General features: G+C 42.6%; 1 protein-coding gene across 3 annotated transcripts in view; it reads left to right on the forward strand.

The window, feature by feature from the left end:
* The window catches only part of sema6a (sema domain, transmembrane domain (TM), and cytoplasmic domain, (semaphorin) 6A), a 107,344-nt gene that overhangs the window by 18,585 nt on the left and 65,384 nt on the right, over positions 1 to 23,375 (forward strand). The window lies entirely within an intron of this gene.

Below are 23,375 nucleotides of genomic sequence, written 5' to 3' on the forward strand. Positions count from 1 at the left end.
GGAGAAAATGGCACGTTAAATCTGGAGTGTGTATTAGTGTGCTTAGTGAGGGTTAGTGCCAGCCTGTCTGTGTGCAGCTTAATCTCTCATATGAAAAGTCAATAGAATTTAGCTGTTTTTCAAAGAGACACAGACTTAAGGGATGTTTGAATGTTACAATAGTTGAAAGCTAAGTATTTCAGATTAAATCCTCTGGAGTCTGAGTCAAGATAATTTTGACTCATGAAAGCATTTACCCAAGCTACAGGCAGGGAGAAATTTGACTTTTCTGTAAATGCTTTTATTGAATGTCATCGGATGTCTTTCAACCCCCCCCCCCCCCCCCCCCCCCCCCCCCCCCATAAGCAGTGGGGGAGGGTTTCGCTGAAGTGATAATGCAACTATTGAGACATCTCGTCACTGTGACATGTGTTTTGGTTCACCAGCAATGAGGGTCGCTCATTCAAAAGTTCCTCCTGCGCCTACTCAATCACCACTTTAGCTTACACAGTCTGTCCCTCTCCCTGAGGTTCCTGCTGCAGACTCTCCTGCTATGTCTTTGTTTGTTTTGGTAATGGATTCCAAGTTGCTATTGTTGTTTATGTCACTTGGTGATTGATGGGAAAAATTCACCTTCTCTGAACCCCCCTCCTTCCCCTCCAAAAGCCATCCTTGTATGCCTTCCAGGATGAGGACACAGTGAGAAGAACAAGTTCCATCCTATTCTCCTGACAAAGTGACTCACTGACATCCGGATGCTCGCTTTTTTTGGACCAGCGGGTTGTGCCTTTAAATCAAGAAGGAGACCTTTCTGAAAACAAGGTTGAATCTGTGTGGCTATGACAGTGTAGCCTGCACATGGAAGACTGAGATTATATGCGTGGACGGTTCGGGGGTCCCTCTATTCATCGGCCATGTCACCCCATGGGGGAGGACTAATTGGTGGCCCCAAAGAGCCCCCTGTTTTGTCCCCAGCGCTCACAAAGACATCGGGGTGCGGTCGCATCGAGGATGGGGGTAGAGGGAAGCAGCAGCAAGGATGGAGAGAGGAGCAGGTTTCCCATAGAATAGTTGGCTGGGATGGACTGGAGGGGGGCCTCGCCACTGGGTTGCAAGGGGACACACACACACACACACACACACACACACACACACATATATATATACACACTCTCAGTGGGGGATTCTGGTGCCAGTTGCTGGCCTCCTCCTCTACAAATGATCCAAGGCTGACCCACATAGTCAGCCATGTGTGAGGCTTCCCTTTATCCCACAGCCCAGTTGAAACATTGAGTTATGGGTGTTCTCTGGTGCTCCCTGCCTTCTCGGCTGGGACTGCACTGGGGCCCCATGTGGGCTGACATTGTTCACCCCGACCCAAGGACAATGAAGCTGTTGGCTGGGCAGGGAGAAAGAGAGAAAGAGAGGGAGGGGGGAAAGATGGGTGGAAGAGAGAAAGAAAGAGGGAGGCATGGAGAAAGAGATTGAGATGGACAGAATGAATAATAGCCAGAGGAAGGGAATGGTTGAGAGCTACAGATGGACAGATAGGAGGTATAGAAAGTGTTTGGGGTAAAGGAGACAGAGAGAGATTGCATCTTTGGAAACAGAAAGCAAGGAGATAAGAACTTAGATGATAGAGGTGAAGGGAGAGTGAAAGAAAGGCATGAGAGATAGAGAGGCAGATGGTGAGACAGACAGCAAGCAAAATACTGAGGCAGTATAAGAAAAGTATTGATTGCAGTGTGTGCTGGGTGTCTTCAGCTGTCGTAGCTGGATCCAGAGCGAGGTCGTTAGTGTCTGCGAAGCATGGAGCCATGGACATTAGTGGCTCTTTAACAAACTCTGTATTGATTGGGGCTTAGAGGAAGACTTACATGTATACTAAGGGATAATGTCCTGTATGTAATTAGCACCATTGCTCTGATAGTGACATCGTGCGAGACGTAAGGGCTGCAGTAAAGGGGAAAACCATCACTTCCAATCAGAAAGATTTTTTTCTTTCAAAGTAAAAGCTTCATTTCATAATTTCTCTCCCAGCAGTTTTTACGAGCCTTTTAGCCTATCCACCCTCTCCAATATTCGATCTGGATTCAGGCATTTTATGCGGTTAAAAGCAGCTGATGAAGCTAATGCTAATAGTTTATCTTTAAGGCATAAAGAGGATAAATCAGGGAGTGGGAGCTGCGACTGTGTCATGGATCATTTAACGTGTTCTCATTCTCTCCTCTCTCCACCATCTCTCCCTCTCCATTTAACCATGATTAGTGACTGGTCCGGCTCTCAAAGAGAGCAGTATAATTGACAAATGACTTCAGCTAATCAAGTGATTGTGGCGATGATTACTGAGAGAAAATGTTACCTCATAGGCAACGTAGCAGTTAAAGCGTGCACACAATGAAAAAGCGCAAGTAGTATTTGCAGATGGAGGATTTTTTTTTCTTTAAGCCCATTGAACTGATATTGCACCATTTGCTCCTGCCGTTTAGAGGCAGCCTTTTTTGAGAATCACGCAGTGTTGAGTGAGGGTGTGTGAAGGGTTCTGGCACACATGCATGCACACTTGCCAACAGAAACACACACATCCATACATATACTGAATAAGGTGTTTACATTACCCAAGACAAACAAGTTCATCTGTCAGATCTCTTTGAAGGAGTTTTCCTATTGAGGCATTTGTTTTGACGTTTTGCAGCATCGGTGTCCACAGTTATAGATGAAAGATGCTGCTGAATCCAGTGATAAAAGCTGCCTGGTTTCGACATGAATCCTATGTTTGTCAGCTGTCATGTTTTCAGGTATATCTGCAAAGATCAAATACTTGTTCATGGTGGACAGTACAGACTTTGTGGAAGTGTTACTGTAGGTGTATCAAACACTTTGTTGCAGTTAATTGTTTGTAGCGTTAAAGAACGTATGGATAAGTATTAATTTACACGCTTTTATGTTGATTCATTGAAGTTCCTGTTTTATTCTCAGCTCACATTCCTACTTTTACCTCCTAACTTGGCTTTGTTTTTTTGAAACAAAGGATTACATGGTTCTGACTCTGTGTGTGTGTCCTCACATGCATCTTCCAGGACACACACATACACACCACACCACACCAGTAGCATGTCATCAAAAGCTTAGACTTAAGCACTGTGTGTATGCAGCACGTTCGCTTCTGGAACCCATTTTAGAGTGGGGTAAAACCACATGAAAGGTCTGCCCCTATCCTTCCGCCCATACCCCCATCACTCCTTTTCTCCGCCTTCCCGCCACTGCTGTTCAAAGATTAGACAACCTCAATGGATCTTATAATCAGTGATGTCAACCACAGATGAAAATGCCCGGCCAAATGCGTTTTGATAGCTCCCAAGAAGACGGAGACATATGCAGGCCATTACACTTTTTCCTCAAAGACAGCTGCTGCCTCTGGATCTCTGGACTCCTTGAAAGTCTCTGGCATAAATGGAAGGTAATTACCATATCAGAGATCAAGACTCTGGGCCCTGACACCACTTTTTCAATTACTCAGACAGGTTGTTAAGATGCAAATTCAACAAAATGGCAGAAACCCCCAGAGAGGGATACAGTTTCACACCCAAAGCTGCTTCTTGAGTTTCTTAGCTCATCACATTTTGACAGACAAAGAGAGAAACAGAGGGAGGGATAGAGGTTGGGTGGGGTAATGCAGGGTATCTATAATTCATTTTGTTCGTTAGCGTGACAACCCAACATCTCATCTCAGTGTGTTTTCATTTCTAAGCATGCAAAATCACCTCATTCATCCTCGAGTCAGGTCTCATTTTGTGTCGATATTGTGCATAGAGTGTGTTTTTTGAGTGGCTCTTTCATCAAATATAAAACTTTGGGCTCCTACTTACCAAGTCAGTGTTTCTTCACCATTGCATATGAAATCACCTCATTCAATTTTAATCTGTAAGTTTGTTTTCAGAGTTCTAATATTTAGTTTCTTTGGATGATGCTTTGTAATGCAGATGAAATCATGCAGCAGCAATGTACAGACCGGTGCTGCGCGTCTCCTGCAATAGTTATGCAAATCTGGGATTTTGCCTTCAGCACAAGCTCAGAGGAAATGATCCATTTTGTATGTAAGGAAAGATGCAGAGATAATACATACGGAACATGTACTCATCGCAAACTGCACACAGATGAAAGAAACATGTTTGCACTGGAGGACAAAAGATAACAAAACAGCTACTCATGCTCCATCTCAGACCAAAACTGGCTTGAGCTTGACCCCTAATTGACCGCGTAGCAGACAGACCATCCTCAGCATCCTCAAAAACTCAGCTCTCTTGCTTCTGTGGACCTAGCAAGATCTGATGATATGAGTGAAACTGGCATAGCTTGTGTTTCTGCTCTTGTATCATTTTTCATCCTATCTACCAGCCACTTAGAGATAAATGTTCAATTTCACCAGCTGCTCAATAGTAAATCATTATTTTGTGTCTACCAGCTGCTTTCATATTTCACCAGCATTTGGCTGGTGGCTGGAGCAAATCCCCCACCCTGATTCTGAAGTAGAATAAAAGTAGAAAGTCCAAGATTTTTCATGATGTGTCAAACACGTCCTGATAGTGTTTGTAACATCATTAAAACATCATGTCTTCAGGAGATATGACTGGAAATTGTATTGTGTTTCTTACGGCTCCCTGTGGAATAAATACAAATACTATTCGAAACAGTAACTGAAAGATCTGGAAGAGCAGCCTGGTTCGACTGGCGCTGCCAGGAACGCTGGGAACACTGTGTGTGTGTGTGTGTGTGTGTGTGTGTGTGTGTGCGTGTGTATGTGTGTGTGCACGAGTGTGTGCGTGTGTGTTAGAAAGTGTGCGTGTGTGTGGGTGTCAGGGCCTGGAGGAGGGAAGTCTCTCGCTGAGGTCATGCCATGCAGGCCTCTCCACTGGGGCCCACCCTGCCTGGCAGCCACACACACACACATGCACACACACACACACATACACACATGCATGCACTCACTGGGTTTAGTGCCAGATAGACTAGAGGAGACTCCACGGCTCTATGTATGAATGGCTGTCTGTTAACTCTGTGTTGCCCTCATCATGATGGCCTCATTATGTTGGAGCTGAATTGTGTGTGTGTGTGTGTGTGTGTGTGTATGTGTGTGCGTGTGTGTGTGTGTGTGTGTGTGTGTGTGTGTGTGTGTGTGTGTGTGTGTGTGTGTGTGTTTGTATAGTCAGAGAAAGAGAGAGAGAGAATGACAATTACACAGTGAAGGCCTTCATGTGCGTCCATGTGCAGCACATTTAGTACGTGTGTGTGTGTGTGTGTGTGTGTGTGTGTGTGTGTGTGTGTGTGTGTGTGTGTGTGTGTGTGTGTGTGTGTGTGTGGCCTTGCTCCTGGGGTATTCCTATGTGCTGGAGTGTATCAACAGGATGTTTCTTCTCAGTGAACACTTAAGGTAGGATGTCTTCATCCATAGAAGGAAGAGGACTCCTACAGTTTCTAGGAAAGCACTGAAGGGCTTATGTAATAATTCATTAGAACTGCATTTTATGCACATATACATAAAGTTCGTTTGCTTTCTATTGTTAGTGCCGTGCCCAATTTTCCTCTTGACAATCTATACACAGAACTCATGCATTATGCAGGTAGCACAAGAGGACTAGTTTGCTGTGTGAGAAGAGAGAAAGTATGACTCCGTAGCGAATTAGTAGCACACACATGCCACATTGTTGTTTACACATTCTTACATATTCAGAAAGAAAAGGCAAGAGGAATGCAATGATTGGAGTGGTGTTGTTTTTTTTTTACTTCTCCCTTGCCTCCCTCCATCTTTCATGCTGCTTCTTAGAGTTAATAAAAACACTTTGGCAAGGGGGGATTTATTTGCATTTCCATGCCATGCGTTCCCATGCCACTCTTTGTTTTCCTTTAAGCAAACATGAGTGTATCCTGTGTGCAGCACCCTCTCTTTCCTCACCCCTACCTTCACCCTCCCTCCCTCCTCCCTCTCTAGCGTAGCACCTATCTCATTACTCCCATGTATATCTTATTTGCAGTGCCTCCTCTCCTCCCCCCTCTCTATCCTGTGCACGTTCACAAAAAACGCTCATATTTACACCCCATTCTCCGCTCCCTCATGCCCTACTTTCTCCCCCCTCTTCTCTCAAGTAGTGTCACCCCTCTGGCTCCTCTGTATCCCTTGTGCATACTCCCCTCTTTCTCATCACCCATTTGTGCTGCTCTCCGTGGACAGAGCCCCCACGGCCCCACTTCTCCCATTCACTCACTGGTGCCATCGCGGCAGCATAATAACTTTTAATCGGCAGTCCTCCCTGTGCTCCCAGTGTTTCATTATGGCCTTGGCTCTGCTCCCCACTGGATGTTACCGGAGCCACTCTCAGTGAGCTTATGCCAGCCTCCTACTTGATTAGAAGAAAAAGAAGAATGAGCACATGAGGAGGGAGAGTGAGGCGAAAAAGATAAAGACAGAAACTGAGCAAACGATATATTTGCTCAGGGAAGAGTGTACTGTAGGGACAGAGGAAGACAGACAAACAATCAGTATAGACAAACAGCATCTCTCGCAGAGTTTGAGAGCGTCGGCCAGCCTGCACAGCAAGCGGGCTGTAGACGTCACCTTTGCTTTTAAAATAGTTAATCTGCTCCTGGAGGGACAATGACTGCTTTAAGTCCCTCTCCTCTCTCCCTCTCTCCCTCTCTCTCCCGCCTAAGTCTCTCCCATGAGCTAAAGCCCACTGAGGCACATTGCTCGGATTAGCTTGTGTTGTTGTTGCGTCTCTTCAGCTCTATAGCACCAGCTCGAGATACAAATACAGCAGTTATATATACTGGGAAAGCCAGTAAATGTAAGAAATTTGTGAATAGAGGGAGGTGATCAGTTGGTAATCTGATAGTGTATATATGGAATAAAAAGAAAACATATGCAAATCTGGTGATTGTAAAGCTATTGAATATGGGCAAAACTCTCTTGCTTTGCTCTTGCTTTGTGTGTCTTTGTTACACTTAGATGAATAGCTGAAAGAAAAGCAGTTGAAATTACAGCTGCTTTGTAATCTGTTGATCTATTTCATGTTATTCCACATTCAATATGTGCTCTGTTAAAAATAATATTCAGTGATGCAAATAGAAGTCTTTGGTTACTTGCCCAGTGATGTTCTCTGGCTGCAGTTTCTATGTCATTTCACTAAGACTGTATTCAGGCTCTGGTTGAGAGGGTAATTTTTACCCTGACCCATCTGAAAAATGTAAGACAGATGTAGCTGGTCGAATTCTGAATCATATCATGCAGTACTTCTTTGGCACTGTGCACTACACTGTACTGCTGTCATGTGACCAACTGTAATATCATAATGAAATGAACTGTACTGACATATCCTGTTTTTTTTTAAATAGAGATTATATCTTGATTATAAGAGATTATCCTGTCCATTTGGATTAATGTGATACACTGTATGCATTTTAATGATCTGGTCATACACTTACAGAGTCACATGTAAATACACTGCAGGGACCATTCAAATCGAGACCTGTCTTCAGGTCGCCTTCATCAAACCCTGTCTCCTGGACATTATGCTTATATACTTGTAATTTGCTTTTCCAATTATGTTTTGTACAGAAATGTAATTGCTGCTTGGATTATGTTCCCTGGCAACGTGTTGGTTTTTTTTTTTCTTTCTCGGAAGTGCACACAAGTCACAGCGACGCAGTTAGTTAGTTGCTAAGGGTAGATTTTACATGCAAGAGTGGATTTACACTAGAGTAGGGGAAAAAAATAAATGTGTTGTCAGTGAGTATTGGCTGATGTGGTCAGTATCAACATTATGTGACTTGGCGAATATGCTAATTAACAATGTTTCCTCATTGTATTGATAAGAAAATAATACATGTGGCATTACCATCCATCCATCCATCCATCCATCCATCCATCCATCCATCCATCCATCCATCCATTTTCTATGCCGCTTATCCCTTTCGGGAGCCTATCCCAGCTGTCAACGGGCGGGAGGCAGGGTACACCCTGGACCGGTTGCCAGCCGATCGCAGGGCAACATATATAACAGGTGGCATTACATTTGTTTTAAAATGTATTTGCTTTTACAAATTGAATTAATATATGACTGGATTTTAATTATTGATGCATTGATGTGTGCATTGCTTTAATGTTGTAGCTGGTGAGGGTGGAACAAAAAAATACACCATCATTTACTGCAGGATCTGCAAAGTAACTAGTAACAAAAGTAATGAATAAATGTAGCTGAGAAAAATATACAATATTTGTAGTTGAGTACACTTGTAAATTAGCAATGAAGTATAAAGCAGTACAGTAGAAACAATGGAAAATAAAATCTCAAAATTGTACTTAAACACAATAGTTGAGGAAATACTTGAAATCTGAAATGTCATTGTCCCACTATGAAACATAGCTATCCATGGTCATTTGATGCTTCGGTCTGTTCTACTTGGCAGCCTTTGTCTTTGAAACCTGTCACCTTTGATCTCTCACTTCAGCTGACTCTTCCTTAGTGAGTTAGCTGTGTATCCTCGTGGCATGCTCCACTGCTATGGCACGAGGGGATTAGCTGCTGTTTCCTGTTGGTGTTGTCTTGTCCGCCAACCAGTTTCATCAGACAGTCAACAGACACAGAGGAGGCAACAGTGGACTTACAGTTGAGTAATCTTGACGGGCCATTTTACTTTACAGGCGCAGTCTTGACAGCACTTCAGCTGTCAGCTGCAGCCTTTTGACAGATGTCGAAATGGTGTCAAAGGGCAAATCAGATGTGTGTGTGCTTCTGGAGACATGTCAGACACAGGGTTACCTGTGTGTCAGGGATTGTTTCCACAGAAAATGGCTTGGATTCAACATGACATAAAAATGCAGGGAGTGGCTCTGCAGAAAACAGAAAGGGCATCTCACATAGAGTTTGAGAGCATCGGTCGGCCTGCAGAGGGAACGTGCGATGGACGCCACCTTTGCTTTTAAGAACAAGCTGAAACAAGCTTTGTACTGTTTGACACTAAAGCAGATAAAAACATTTAAATACATATCTAGACATGTAGAGCGCATGTGTAGCTGAATGACAACACAACTGCATGGGTGCAACCGTGGCCGGTTCGATTCCAGCCGAAGACCTTTGTGGCATATCACACCCCTCTCTTTCTCCTTTTTCCGTCTGCATCTTCACTGTTGTCATCTAATAATTGTGTCCACATTTCTTTGGATAGCAAAATCAGTCTGTGGTTGAACCTCCCTGCTAAATCTACCGAAATATCTTACTAAATCACCTCATAACCATTTGTAGTAATTGTCTCCTAACCTGTCAGTGCGTGATTTTAATTCATCACATTAATATGCCACAAGAGAATGAATCTCTGCAGCATCATTTCACAGATGGCTTATCTTTGCAGAAGAAAAATGAAAATGAAAAATGAACTCTTCTGGAATGCTGCGCTGAATTGATTCCTTCGGAAACTGCTGAACTGAAGTGACTACCAATTAACAAACCGAATTGAGAGAGAAACAAGGGTAGTGATTAGACGCGCAGTATATAAATGTGTTTGACACATGCTAACGATTTTTTTTCTATTAAAGTTGAAGTTCTTATCATTTGGAGTGACGCAGGTGTATTTTGGACTGCAGGGTTAGAGCAGAGTCCTCAGTATTGTGTTTTAATGAACTGAAGATTATATTCTACAGTTGCATCAAATTTGACTGAAATGTTGAAATGCTTTGAAATGAAAAAATCTACTTCAATTAAAATATAATAATGGGATTTAATATTACTTCAGCCTCCAGAATTATATCAGAGTGGTGCAGTGTGGTGAAGGCTTTGAATGAGCATGCAGGAAGATAAATCTACAAAGAAAAGTTATATTGACCAATAAATGAAAATTTTAAAGAAAAGAAATATTTCGGTTGCTGGTCAAAAAACTGGGATGAAGCGACACCTCTTGGGAAACCACTAGATGTGTTTGAATGTCAAAAAATCCACAATCTATATTTTACACAATTGCACAAAGGCAGCTTTGTGTTTTTTAAAAAATAAAAAAACACCAATGTACAGAAATCAAAGCTTAGACAGAACCCAGTCAGATGTAATGCTAATTATCCCATTGTTGCATTATCCTTCTTTTTCAGATTAAGTAACAGTACCATGGAGCTTTAATGTAAAGATAGTAATCCACAGATCCCCACGTCAACAATAAGACTAGGTGCTGTGGAGGGTCCGTACTGCTCTTATTTAGCTTGTAAGTCAATTAGACAAAGACAAAGTTTGCATTAGCAGTAACAGGCTACTTCGAGTTTTGGTTTAACGGAAAAGAAGCAGCTTTTATCCTTAAAAAAAAAAATAAATAAATAAATAAAATAAAAATCTCATAGTGAATAAATACTCAAAAAGCAACTTCATGACTGCGAAGTTTGTTACAATCCCTGTCACATAAGTAGTCTTTAAAAAAATTTAAATCTAAATTCTGAGTATTTTCGTTAAGCCAGCTTGATCAGGGTATTAAGCCTTAGCATTGTCTGACAAGATAGCTCCTTTGCATTGTTTTCTGTTCAAAAATTGCATGTCCTTCGAATTAAATGCACAAACAGTTAAATGGTTTAAGTTACCGGATGAGCAACTTGATCCTCTTATGTCTTTAGGGGCCCTAACTCTGTCAGTAAAGCACAGATTTCATTGTTGCAGCTGGTGGACTGAAAAGTGCTGTCTTTCTGCAGGCTTTCTCTCTGATTGCGTGCACGTGAAGGTGCGTGTGCACGTGTGCTCTGCTACAGGCCCTGTCCTTAGATTAGAGATGGTGGTGGTGCTGGTGGTAATGGTTTGGATGGGATCATATGTGGATGGATGAAAGCAGGATTGGAGGGATGGATGGAAGAGAGGGGCGGGTTACTCCAGGGACTCATCAAAAGAAGACAGAATGAGGGAAACAAGAAGAAAGAAAAAAGGAGGACATGAACCATCCTCCCTTTTTTCCTTTCCAAGGCCAGCGTTACAGCAGCTGAGGCCTGCTTACTGTTGTTGCCTTTTAGCTGAGTGGATATTTGAACACTGAGCAACCCTCTCCCTCTCTCTATCTCCTTCTATCTCTTCCTCCCCTCCTGCTCCTCCTCGTCCCTTCATTTTGTGTCTTCAATTCCATTAAGTTGATTTACATTATTCAGACAAACTCATTAATCACATTTTCCCTCTGATATAATCTGCTTGTCAGTCTGAACCTGGTGAGGGGTGAGGGGAGGGGAAAAAAAAGAAAGAATTGAGGTAAGGAAAAATGAGGTAGACAGATGGATTATGTTCTGCTGGAGGGTGGCTTGGACTAAACAGCCAAACCAGCGCAGTTCACTGTGATTACGCTCATCTTCGTAGATATTTTGTCTGCGTGAGGAGAGCCAGACTTGTGTTTATCTCAAGAGCCAGATGGACATGAGAGCGATAGAGGAGCATGGAGAGAGGAAGGGGAGAGGTAAAGACAAAGAGGGAAGGCCAGAGACGAGGGCAGAAAAGGGATGGGAAAAAGAAAGTAGAAACTAGAGAGGGAGATGTGGAGTCGGGGTAGGCTCCAGCCACAGTCTTCCAGTCGATGATGATGAATTACTTTGACAGAGACAATCAGGATGAAATGTTAATGCGAGTGTGCCAGAGGATGCAGTCACAGCCAGACTAAGTCCTCCTATGGGGAAATGAGATGGTTAGTTAGAGGACACACACACACACACACACACACACACACACACACACACACACACACACACACACACACACACACACACACACACACACACACACACACACACACACTATTGTGTGGCTATTTGTTCATGTCTATATCGACGCAGTGAGGGATGAAATGTATGAAATGCCACTGCCCTCCTGACCTTTGTACACAAGGAGGTGTGTGGGTACGTCTGGAGTGTGTTTTCTTCAAGAGCTAAGAAGAGATATTCCCGCAGTGTAGTAGAAGCTGCGTGGGATGCCGGGTTTGCCTGCAAATCCATATTTTCAACTGTCAGAGACAGTGCGCTGTCACAGAGCGCTGAAACATTTTGAGGTACCATTATCTCTTATGCACTCTGTTTCTTATCATTCTAGCTGCTTGTAGTGATGACAGTTGCGCAGTAGCCCAGCGTCAGAAGTAATGGCCACATGTTTTGCTTGTTTATTTCGATAAAGACTAGATGGACTTTTCCACTCCAGTTTTCTTCTATTGATGATGATGTCAGTCAGTTGGACCAGACTGAAATATCTCAACTATTGGATGGATTTCCCTTACATGTTGCACAGTCATTAATGGTCCACAGAGGATGAATCCTGATGACTTTGAAGAGCCTCTCCCTTTCTCTGTAGCGCCACCACGAGGTGGACATTTGTAGTTTTAAGTGAAATGTTTGAGCAATATGATGGACTGCCATAAAGTTTGGTACATACATTCATGTCACCCTCAGGATGAACTAAAATAACTTTGGTGATGCTTTGACTTGTTCTGTAGCGCCACCATGATGTCGAAATTTGAATTACGCTCAATTAACCACCAGCATAGATTGTCTTTAGGGCTGATTAGCAAATGTTAGCATGCCAAGCTAAGACAGAGAACATGAACAAATGTGCTAAACATGAGCATGTATACTGTCAGCATGATGACATTAGTATTTAGTTCAAAGCACTGCTGTGTCTAAGTACAGCCTCGCAACCGCTGGTTGTAGCCTCTTCGTCTTGTTTAATGAAACACGCAAAATCATCAATCATCTATCAAAGAATGTTCTGCAAAATAAAGGTGTACAGGCCTGCTGCTGCGGTCATGAATCAATGCCGCCCGGCTCTCAATCATTTAGGTCTGATTGAGAGTTGCTGTTCTTTTGTCTCTCTGCAGTGCTTGAGACAAAAAAGAGGCCTCCCTCCACATGATTCATCAAACTCTCCTGAAAAGTGGACTGACATGATAGCTCTCCATCTAGCGAAAAACAGGTATGACAGATGTGTCTGCTTACCCAAAAATAAGACTTTCTTTTGCTCTCTCTTAAATCCGCCCCCTTTCTTGCACACTTCAGCAACCATCCCCTAACTTCTCTTCAAACTCCCTCGTTTGATGTTTCCATGAACTGTGAGAGCATATAATTAAGAGAAGCCGGTTTAAGCCATTTTATACCTGACGTACTGTGGGTTTGTTGTCTGGCAGTCAGTCAGGCGGACGGAGCAGAGACAGACAAAGAGAAAGACAAAGAGGCAGGCAGACGGAGAAATATAGCTAGATTCTTGTCTCGGTTTTGATTGAAAGGAAGCAGTAATCTTGGCATTAGTTTAACATCACGGTGAGTGGGCTTGACAGGCTCTGGTTTCCCCTCTGTGCTTCCACTGTGTAAAGGCTGAGAGCTGCAGGTAGGCACACGCCCACCGTCTGACCGACTGACTGTAATGCAACACCTGCAAGGGCAAGCGCATAACCACATGCTGCATCGCACAAACACGCACGACAGCCCATCACGGCAGTCTCCCTCCTCAGTCTCTTCACACTCCATCCTTCATTATCACTCAGAGTGAGAACAATAAGTTGGGGCTGAGGCACTCACCACCTACAATCTGGCTCCCTTCGCTTTTATTTTCCCCTCCTCTGCTCTTACGCTGACAGGAAGTCGTAAATGCAGATCTGGGATGTTCCCTGAGTGGGGAAGTGGAAGGGGTTAGGAGGTTACAAGGTTAAAGATGAAAGCCAGACAAACTGGTTGAGGTTTTAAGCAGAGGCCTTGTGCGTGTGGTATATTCTTATAAACTCTTTGTCTGCTGGCGAGCGGCTGAAATAAAGGGAAGTTTTTTCCCCCCAAAAAAGTAATCAGGATTTGTAAGCGTGAAATGGGAAGCTGTTAAAGCTTTTATCACTTCCGAGGAACAACACTTAGTGAGTTATGGTGTGAAAAAGAAAATAGATAAGAAAGAATAATTGTATCTTTCACCTTCCAGACTGCAACTTTTCAGCAATTAGCGTTCTCGTAACAGTTTTTTTTCCAGTTCACTGCTCATTTGTACTCTGGAAATCAAGCTACTTCTACGTACATGCTCCATTTTACTGTTTTGAATGGATTTTGGTGCATCTATTATTTACTGTTGACCTCTCTTGCGTCTGCCTCAATCAAAATTTTTTTTAATTTTGATTTTTTTTAAGGTTTTGATATGATAGTTGGTCTATTCAATGACTGTAGAATTCCCTTAACCTATCAATTATCAAATAATCGTTTAATTGAGGACAAAATATGAATTTTCCCAAAAATTTTAGCTAATAGTGCTAATGCTAAGTAAGCATAATGCAAAAGTGGAGGTCTCGCATGTGTTGCCTCTTCCTTGAAGGCTAGCCTGGTCTTGCTCAGCTCAGTTCAGCTCAGCACTAAGACCCCACAGGGGAAATTTACAGCCATGATGTATAGCTCTCGCCACTGAATTAATGCAACATTTCCATTAGAAAAATTGCATGACACAGCTGATATAAGAAGTTAGTGATCACAAAGACGCTGTGACACAGCATGGAAAATTACTTATTGGGGAACCGTCATCTGCGCTTTGCTGAAATTTGTGACTGGAGGCAGAGACACAGACTGCAATAGATGTGCAGCTGTGGAAGGGCAGAGCTTAGGGAATGAGATTTTGAGGAGGATCTTGTTAAAGTCTCATGTGACACTTGAAATAAATTTCAACACAAATGTCAATTAGGTTCTGCATATTCGAACACTTATAATATCGAAAGAAGGTGATTTGGATGTAATCTCATACTGTTCTCGATCAGTTAGTACGTGATTTGGAAGTCTCTGACGTACAACCAGTGTTCATTGAAACCGAACACTGTAATTACCCTGTGATTACTGCGCGTATGAGAAAGGATCTTGGTTCGAGGAACCGTTGAACAAAAGCAAGGTCAGTACATACTGTGCTGTTATCTCTGTCTTTCTTAATTTTACTCTCTCTTCTAAAACATCTCTTTTTGTCAAGTTTGGGACCCCAAAGACATCCCTTAAGAAAGCAGCATATATTTTCAGTTGTCACACGCTGTTACATTTACAATTAGCATGTGCTTCACTCATGCTACCCAATCAGCCAAGCGTTTAAAGTGCTATGGGCACTTGCATTACCATTACATCACTTACAGTACGCAACAACAGGATGAACATGGAGAGGATTGTAACACGTTTCCTATGCTGATCACATAACATTTTTTACTTGATTTACTTTTATCCCGAAGCTGTCTTTTACACTGCTGAATAAATGAACTTCAGAGCTGCAGAGCAGCTTCTATGTATCGATTTTGTGGTCTCATTATAAAGAATACACCTCTCTCGTGGCTCCAGTATTCATACAGCTCATTACATGAACCTGGCATTCAGCGTTTATTAGCTTATGCTTCAGTGCCAGTCATGCAAATGCTCTCTGTTTTATAACGTCTTTGACATTAAAAAACATTACGTGCTATTTATAACTTCTTGTTGCAATGTTAATTATTGTCAGGTGAGCTCATGCGGGGCTATATGCACAGCAGCCATAAACATGTCTTGAGTTAACTGAGGTTAACTAATAATCCAGCCCCATGTATGTGCAAACGGGATTTTGTTTGCAGTCTTGTAGTTAATTGCTAAAGAATAATTAGCCTACACTAAGTAGGCTTTGTAGGTAAAGGGTTCAGCATCTTGAACATAGATAGATTTTTTTTTTTCTATCCATGGCTGTTTGTGCTTACACATGGTGTTATGGTAACCCAGGTCAGAGCCATGTTAAGGTCAGAATTTGCATACTTTTAATAGATGGGCAGCTTTTTGGATTAGAAAGCATAATTTTTTGAAACATAGATCTATTTTTTACTTCTCAGAGACAGTTTGGGAAAGATATTTTAATGGTGGTTTACTTCATAAGCTCAGACAGAGTACAAGAGAGGATTTAAAATAGCTTATGTTCAATTAAAAATGTTACATGCCCACAGGTCTCGACTGTGTGGGTGCTTTCCTATAGTTAGTCCTGTATTCCTGCTGTCATGAGCGTCTCACAGCTAGCTAGCAACAGACATGGTAGTCTCACCATGGTAGTCTTAGCACACTAAGTGGTCGATTTGCACTGATTGGCTTGACTCTAATCAGATTTGGAGATGGAAACATTGGTTTACTGAAGGATTACACACTTATGTCACTTCTCTTATGCATCTTTGAGAGAATATTTTCCAATTTTTTTTCCCGCTACTCTCTTCTGCTTCTTAATTCCTCTCATTTCTCCACATCTTGCCTCCTGCAGGGTAATTTATTGGCAGTTAGACCAAAACAGAAGCAAGCAATAGCTTTCCAAAGTCGCTCCCATGTCACCGTTGATCTCTGTACTTTCTTGTACTGCGTTGCCTGTTCTTGTGACATAATGGTAACGGTAATGACAGTCACCGCTCTGCTGCAGACTGACAGACTTTATTTGCAAAATGCTGTACTGCATGTTATACGTTTTCTTTTCATACATTTTGTTTTGCAGACTGGTGAAGCGTCTCAATGATCTGCCTGCCTGAGCATTGTCATCTTGTTCATTAGTTTAGAGCTGGATGAGAGTGGCATCACTCGCACAATATGGTCTGTGGAGATAACAACATTCAGACAGATTCATTCTGTACGTTGGCAATACAACAGCTACTGTGGTACAATGTGTTGTCAGTCAGTCGCTGTGGCCGGGTGCAGCAGCAGGATTGAATGTCCTGGTTTATCGGCGATGATTCATAATTCTATTGGATATGATGCACTAACAGAAAACAAGATACTCTGTTATCAGTATCACAACATCACGGGCTAACACAGAACGTAATTATGTTTGGTTTATTCCGTTCTCCATTATAACTATATGTTTCCTGTCATAGAGGAAAATGGAGAGAAACAGAGTCTGCGGGAGGAGGTCTTTTTCCATTCTGAATATGTATGTGGTGTTTAGTTGCAGGGAAGCTGAGAGAAGGAGGGAAGGGAAGAGAAAGAGAATTAGGAAATGTCATGGACAGAGACTGACTGAACAAGGTGGTTTGTACTCACTGAATAAGAAGTAAAGACAGATATTGGGAGACAGACCAAGAAAGCGTGGTGTGCTCTGCTGTCTGTCCCCCGACCCTTGGCCAGCACATTACCTTAATAGAGATTAACATCATGCTCAGTCAGATCTGATAGGATGGTTTCTGTGGAACGGAAGGCCAGCTAGCCAGTTATCTGCGAGGACACAGACTCAATCACTTAGCATAATGGAACCTGCCTCAAATGAGCTGGGGGCTCAACAAGAGAAATGCCATTAACAGATGTGAACTGATTTCTGTGGTGGTAAAATGAAAAGAAATGATGTTACATTTGCAGACTTTATGACTGAAACAGACGCCCACAGTATCTTGTGTTATAGCGTTGCATTATTTACATTGCACTTTTATGGCTTTCACTTCTTTCTTTGGTCACAAGGACGTGTAAGTGATGACATGCCTATAGTGATATCTCCAGTATGTTTCGCAGCCTCGCACTGCTAATCGTGCAGCTACCAAAAAATGCACAGTTGATGGATCGTTGAACAGCGGTACAGTTCAACATGCTGCAAAGCTTGCTGAACAGCAGCAGAGGATCACATTAGGTGCACAATGAGGCACAGATAGAGATTGTATCACACCTTTTAAAACTCTGAAGCACACCTATTATGAAGAGGCAGGAGGCTGTGAGATGTGAAAACTGCACCAGATGGATACAACAACAGAAAGCCATCACACCTCCGTCCCTGCAGGCCACCCGCTTATATCCTGTGTCTGTTTTTCCAGTTTAGTTGCAAGGAGTGAAAAAGAACACAACAATAACAACAATAAAACAGCTGCATTCTTGAGTGTTAAGATAGATGCAACAAATACAGCATATATTCAGTATATAATCATCTGTATCAAGTATACAGTCTTGCCATTGCAAAGTGAATTCTTGAAGGCATTTCGGCTTTTTGCCAGATGTCTTAGCATTTCTGCTTCAGAGTTGAACTGCAGTACAAGGTTCAACACAGGCACTATTTTTATCTTTCTGCCTCTACCCAAGAATAGAGGTCATGTCAGCTGCAGATACTGATGCATATGATTTTCTTGACTTCTTACATACTGTACATGCTGTATTGATTATAACTTTATGTCTGCTTAGTCAAGGTCCAGCAATGATAAAAATTCTTTCCTCCAAATCTCCTTGAGCCTGTTATATCCATAGTAAAAACCACTTAGCGAGCTGCCGTTGAATATCGACTTGGAGGCCTCTCTCATTTACAGTCTGAGCCTGTCGAGGAAAAGGGTTTGTAACTATCCAGCTCTTTGGCCAGACAGCTATTGTTTTATTGATTCCTCTTCCTCTTTTATTTGTGGGAAAACTACCTCAGGAACACAGTGTCCCTCAGCTTCTTCTCCCATACTCTTCTAAATACCCAAACTAATTTCTGCTGCGACTCAAAGAACTTATTGCATGAATTGCTGCAAGTCCACCAAGCCTTCTCCTCCTCCCGTCACTGAGCCATTTTTTCCCCTTCTTGAAATTACATAAAAAATCATTTTAGGGCTCATGCATTTTGGATTTGGAAATACTTAACCAGAGACCCACAGAAATGGATTTCTCTGTTATGCTTCTCCCAGCTGATGGCTTAGCTGATGTTTACTGAAGACAAGAGCCAGAGGAGGACGTGCTTAACCCATTTCTAAAAGTCTTATCTGCCCCCTGCATTTAGTTTCCCCCTGTATTGGACACACATTTCCAAACATATTGTCATGTGTTTTCAACCCCAGGCAGCCTACTTTAAAGCATTACTTGACTCACCAACCTTGCAGGCTGGAAGTCCCAGGTCTGTATCATGACTAAGCATAGCGTGGCATGGCGCAGCATCGCCTGAAGGCACCCCGCAGTCGGCCTTCGTAATGTGAGTTTCCAAGTAAAAAGTGCATTATGCCGTGTGACAGTTTCAACACCCCCATCACTGCTCCACAGGGCGCTGAGCTTCAGTCATTCCAGCATCTCTCTCTCTGTGGAGTTAATGTGGCATTTAGCTCAGTGACATTCTGACATTTTTTTTGCTGGTGTTTCTTCTCTGCTGCTCCTCAGGAGAAACACTGAGTCTTGGTTCGTATCCTTCAGCTAACTCTGCTCTTCTTACCAGGGTCAAACTCGGCACCAGATGGAAGATTTTTATTCAAAATGACCAGCTGCTCTAAGGACTGACAAAGGTCCGGCCTAAGGTGATGAGGTGTATGAAGAGAAAAGGGATAAACAGATTCAGATGTCAAAAGGCAGGCAGTCGCATCAGACCAAAGAGATAATTGGATCAAAAGAGAGACAGAAAGAGATGGAAGGCTGTGTGCTACCAAACATGTCCTTATCAGCAGCAATTTTCTCAGCTTTGCCCACACAGCTCTCTATCAGCTGCTTCCAGATTGATTAAGTTGCCCCGCTTGCATCATTGCGAGCGATGATTGACAGGCCTGGAAAAGGTTTTGATATTTAAATGTGTAACCTCGTTCTCTTTTTGGGGTCAATCTCTTAAGCGCCATTTGTGTGTGTAATGTGAGTTGGGCTTTGTGTTTGTGTGTGCGGTTGAATGTGTGTCACTGAGCAGGGGCTTGTTTTGATTCATAAATGCTTTTTCCAGACAAAGCAAAGGAGCAGCCTGCACCACACTCACCTTTTTCTTCTTTGCTTCCATTCTCAAGGAGATGAAGAGGAGCGGAAAGAGAGTTAGGAGGATGAAGGGAGTGGAGAAAGGGAAGAATGATGGATACCATGACAAATGTTTTCATTAAGTCTGTGAGAGGTAGTAAGGGAACATAGGGGATAAATGTGTATGTGGGCCTGATAGACCAAGAGTAAACAAAACTGAGAATAAGCTAGCAGCTCTGTGAGCCTGCACTTAGACACTGCAGTGCTTTGAGCTAAATGCTAATGCTGCCATGCTCGCAATAACAATAGCAATAGTTTAGCATTTCCTAATTAGCAATAAACACAAAGCATGGCTGGGGCTGGTTGGATGTCATTAGTGTTGCATGTATTTGCTCACAAGCTATTGGACAAATCAACATTTTGGCGTTACGATGGTGGTAGAGGAGTAGTTCAGGGATCACTAAAGTGATTACAAATTATCCTGAAGGGCTCATGAATGCCTGTAACAAATTTCATGGCAATCCGTTCAGCAGCTGTCGAAACATTTCACCAAAAACAAGAATGCCAACCTCTTCTTGGTGCTACTGGGAAAGTCAGGGGTTAACCAAAGTTAGAGGGCTTCACCCTCGGGGTACCATAAATCTCTGCTCAACATTTCATGGCAATTGAACCTAAAGCTGCAGAGATGTTTCACTCTTGAACAAACCACAGCACAAGCATGGCTAAAAAGACTGAAGTAGTGTCCAGGTTGTAGGCCGAATCAAAAATTATTTGCGGGTGGAAAAGCCTGATATTTCCTTTCATTGTTCATTTTCATTGTTGAGTATCCATACTTTAAAACCCATTTTGGTCATTTTTTAATCTAACTTCATGTAACATACTGTCTAGTGCTAAACCATTAGCTGTTAGAGGTTTTCCAGAGTACATTTTGGGAACTCATCCGAGTCCCAGAAGCCTAACATGCTCTTGACCTACTTTTAAAAACAATGTAGTCAGTTGTAGGTAGTTATCTCCTCTCATCTTTCTCCCTGGTTGGTTTCTGCTGGTGGCAGGGTTGGTGTGATGTCAGTTTATCTTGGATCACTCTCAGACAGCGAACACCCATTAACCTCCCTTCCTCTTCCCCTCCCTGCTCTGCTGTCTTTTCCTTCCCTTCCTTTCCTTGTTACACTTTTACTTTTTTTATTATTCTTATAGCTAAATCTATGATAATTTGCTACAAAGGGTGTCCTCAATACATCCCAAAAAAGGATATCCATTGCTTTGCGACAGATAATTGCTCTTAATCATTAAGAAGCACAGAGGCATGTCCAGGCCTAATGGCTTTTAGATCACAAAGGCAGAGTTTTAAAGATAGCAGCTTATCTCCAGTCACTGAATGTCTTTGTTAGGTTGCCGTTGTTTCAAGTTGGTGCTTTGCCTCTCTTCTCTCACTCCTCTTATTTCTCTTGTTCCCTCCCTTTTCCCTCTCAGCTTTTTGAGCCGTCTTTGGCCCCCTTCCAGAATCAATCCGTCACCTCTTTAAAGGGAGACGTTCTTGCATTTGGGCTTCTGTTTCAATAAAGGGCCTACAGCGACAGGGTGCCTCATTCATGTCCACTTCATTGTCTTTTAATAATCAAACCATGATGGATTACCTCCATACAGATATTCATTTGAAAAGCAACATCTGAGGCATGGAAAACGGGAGGAGAAGGAAAACACCAGTATGCTTTTTGATAGCTGAAGGATTGTCTGTGGGAGTGTGCATGTGAGTGCGTGTATTTGTGTGCTTATATTGGATGCTACTTTGGCTCTCGTTCTCAAAAAAGACAGGCAGGTTCCTCCCTCTCGCTCGCTCTCCATTCCCTCCTCTTATCATGGCCTCCTGGGTTCAGGCAGACAGCTCCTCCTGTCTTTTCTCTCTGATTTATCAGGCCAGGGCTGACAAGTGTAAACACCTGCCAGAGTATCCTCCCCATTTGGGAGCCCTAGGTGGTTGGATATGTTCCATTTTTTATCCCCATGTGCTGGATCAATGCATTATTCTCACCTGGCTGTGTTTCCAATGTTCTCTGCTAGGTCCTCTTCTACTTTCACACCTCACCCAAAATCATTTCCTCCAGCCTGCCTGAACAAGTGTTACTATGGATGGTGGTCTGAAACACAGTTAGGTGTAGCAATATTGTGGCTGTGTGGCTGAGTTGTAAAAGTGTACAGTTTTATTGTGGTCTGGTGTTGGGGGTGTTGTGTTCACACTCTCATGTAAGGTCTGTTTCTGCTCTGTTACACTGTGAGATTGTCACCCAGCAGAAACTTCTGAAGTTGTGGGAATTCCCCCGCTGACGTTCATCCACCTGTAAAATCACTGGGACTTTTATTCAGTTCCATCAACCATGAAAAGCAACACACAGACCTCCTCTTTCTCAGGCATCCTTTTTACTGCTTTTATTCATGTTCGACAGGTGGGTTTATCTCTAATGCTACGGAGGCATGCAGTCAGTTTTGATTGTATTTGTCAAGGTTTTCTACATCTACCTGAATGCAATGAGGACTTGAATTGCTCACAGAATTACAAAATAACTTAAATAATTAAACAGTTTCCTGACAAAATGTATGGATAATCCACAGGAAATGTTCTGAACAGTTTTCTTTGGAACTGCTTTCTACTGAAGAAATAGTCCCGTCGATGGTGATCTCTAGATGAGTAACAGGGACAAATATGTTCCCTCCAAATTTGGCTAACCCAAAACTTTTTATTACGACACAAAATTCCTGAAACTGATGCAAAAACACAAACACTCTTTCTGGTATTCTGCTTGTGTCATCTGTTACAAAATTCCAATTGAAGAGAGAAATAGCAGCAGCTCCTCCAAATGTGGTGACGGGCCACAATTACAGACACGTAACAGCCCATTGCCAGTAAGCTACACCCTCTCTTTGGGATTCCTGTCATATGTAAACCCTTCAGCTCCAATCTGCAGACATTACCCAGACTGCCAAATATAAACACAAGCAGGCTGCACATATCGAAGCTGTCAGACAGCATTTATAAGAAGCTGCTGCTTAAAAATCTTCATATGGAACTCTTCCTCCAGACTTGACTGTGATCAACTGCAAAAATACAAGGAAATGAAAACAATGAAAACGTTCACTATTGCACAATTCATCATGTGACACAGAAGACAGAACATACAACCTTATGTAGCGCATGCCTTTAACCATCAGGTCAACTATGCTACACAGCTCTGTTATGTAAACCACTTATATTGATAGCAGCCACTCAGAATATGTGTGAAAGGTTCAAGTACAGAGTGGTGGACATGAAGGAAGCAGTGAAGAACACACCAGCATATCCAAACATAAGAAGGCCTCTAAGTTGTCGAGCATTTTAGATCTCATGTCGACATCATTTATCAGTGCCTTTAAAAACATTGCTATGGTAAGGTTTGGTTCGGTTTAGGCACAAAAACAATTTGGCTAGGGAAAGAAAAGCCGTCCCACATGTTCAGCTCTGACTTTTTATTGCCTCATCCATTCACCCTGAGCACCACCCTCTGCGGACTTTGCGGCTCGGTAACAACGTCACACTACTTCCCCCTTTTCTCGTGACGGACGAGGCCGCTCGAGCACTTAGTCGCTCGGGCGTAAACACGTGTTGTTTCTGGACATTTGCTGAAACGACTGATGCTGTCGGTTTTTTTGTGGGAGAGCAGCTTCTAAACACGTTCAGTAGTGTCAGCCTATCATCAACAGGTCTGCGCTGACATAATTAAAT

The sequence above is a fragment of the Chaetodon trifascialis genome, chromosome 6 (genome assembly GCF_039877785.1).
Source record: "Chaetodon trifascialis isolate fChaTrf1 chromosome 6, fChaTrf1.hap1, whole genome shotgun sequence".
Lineage (NCBI taxonomy): Eukaryota > Metazoa > Chordata > Actinopteri > Chaetodontiformes > Chaetodontidae > Chaetodon > Chaetodon trifascialis.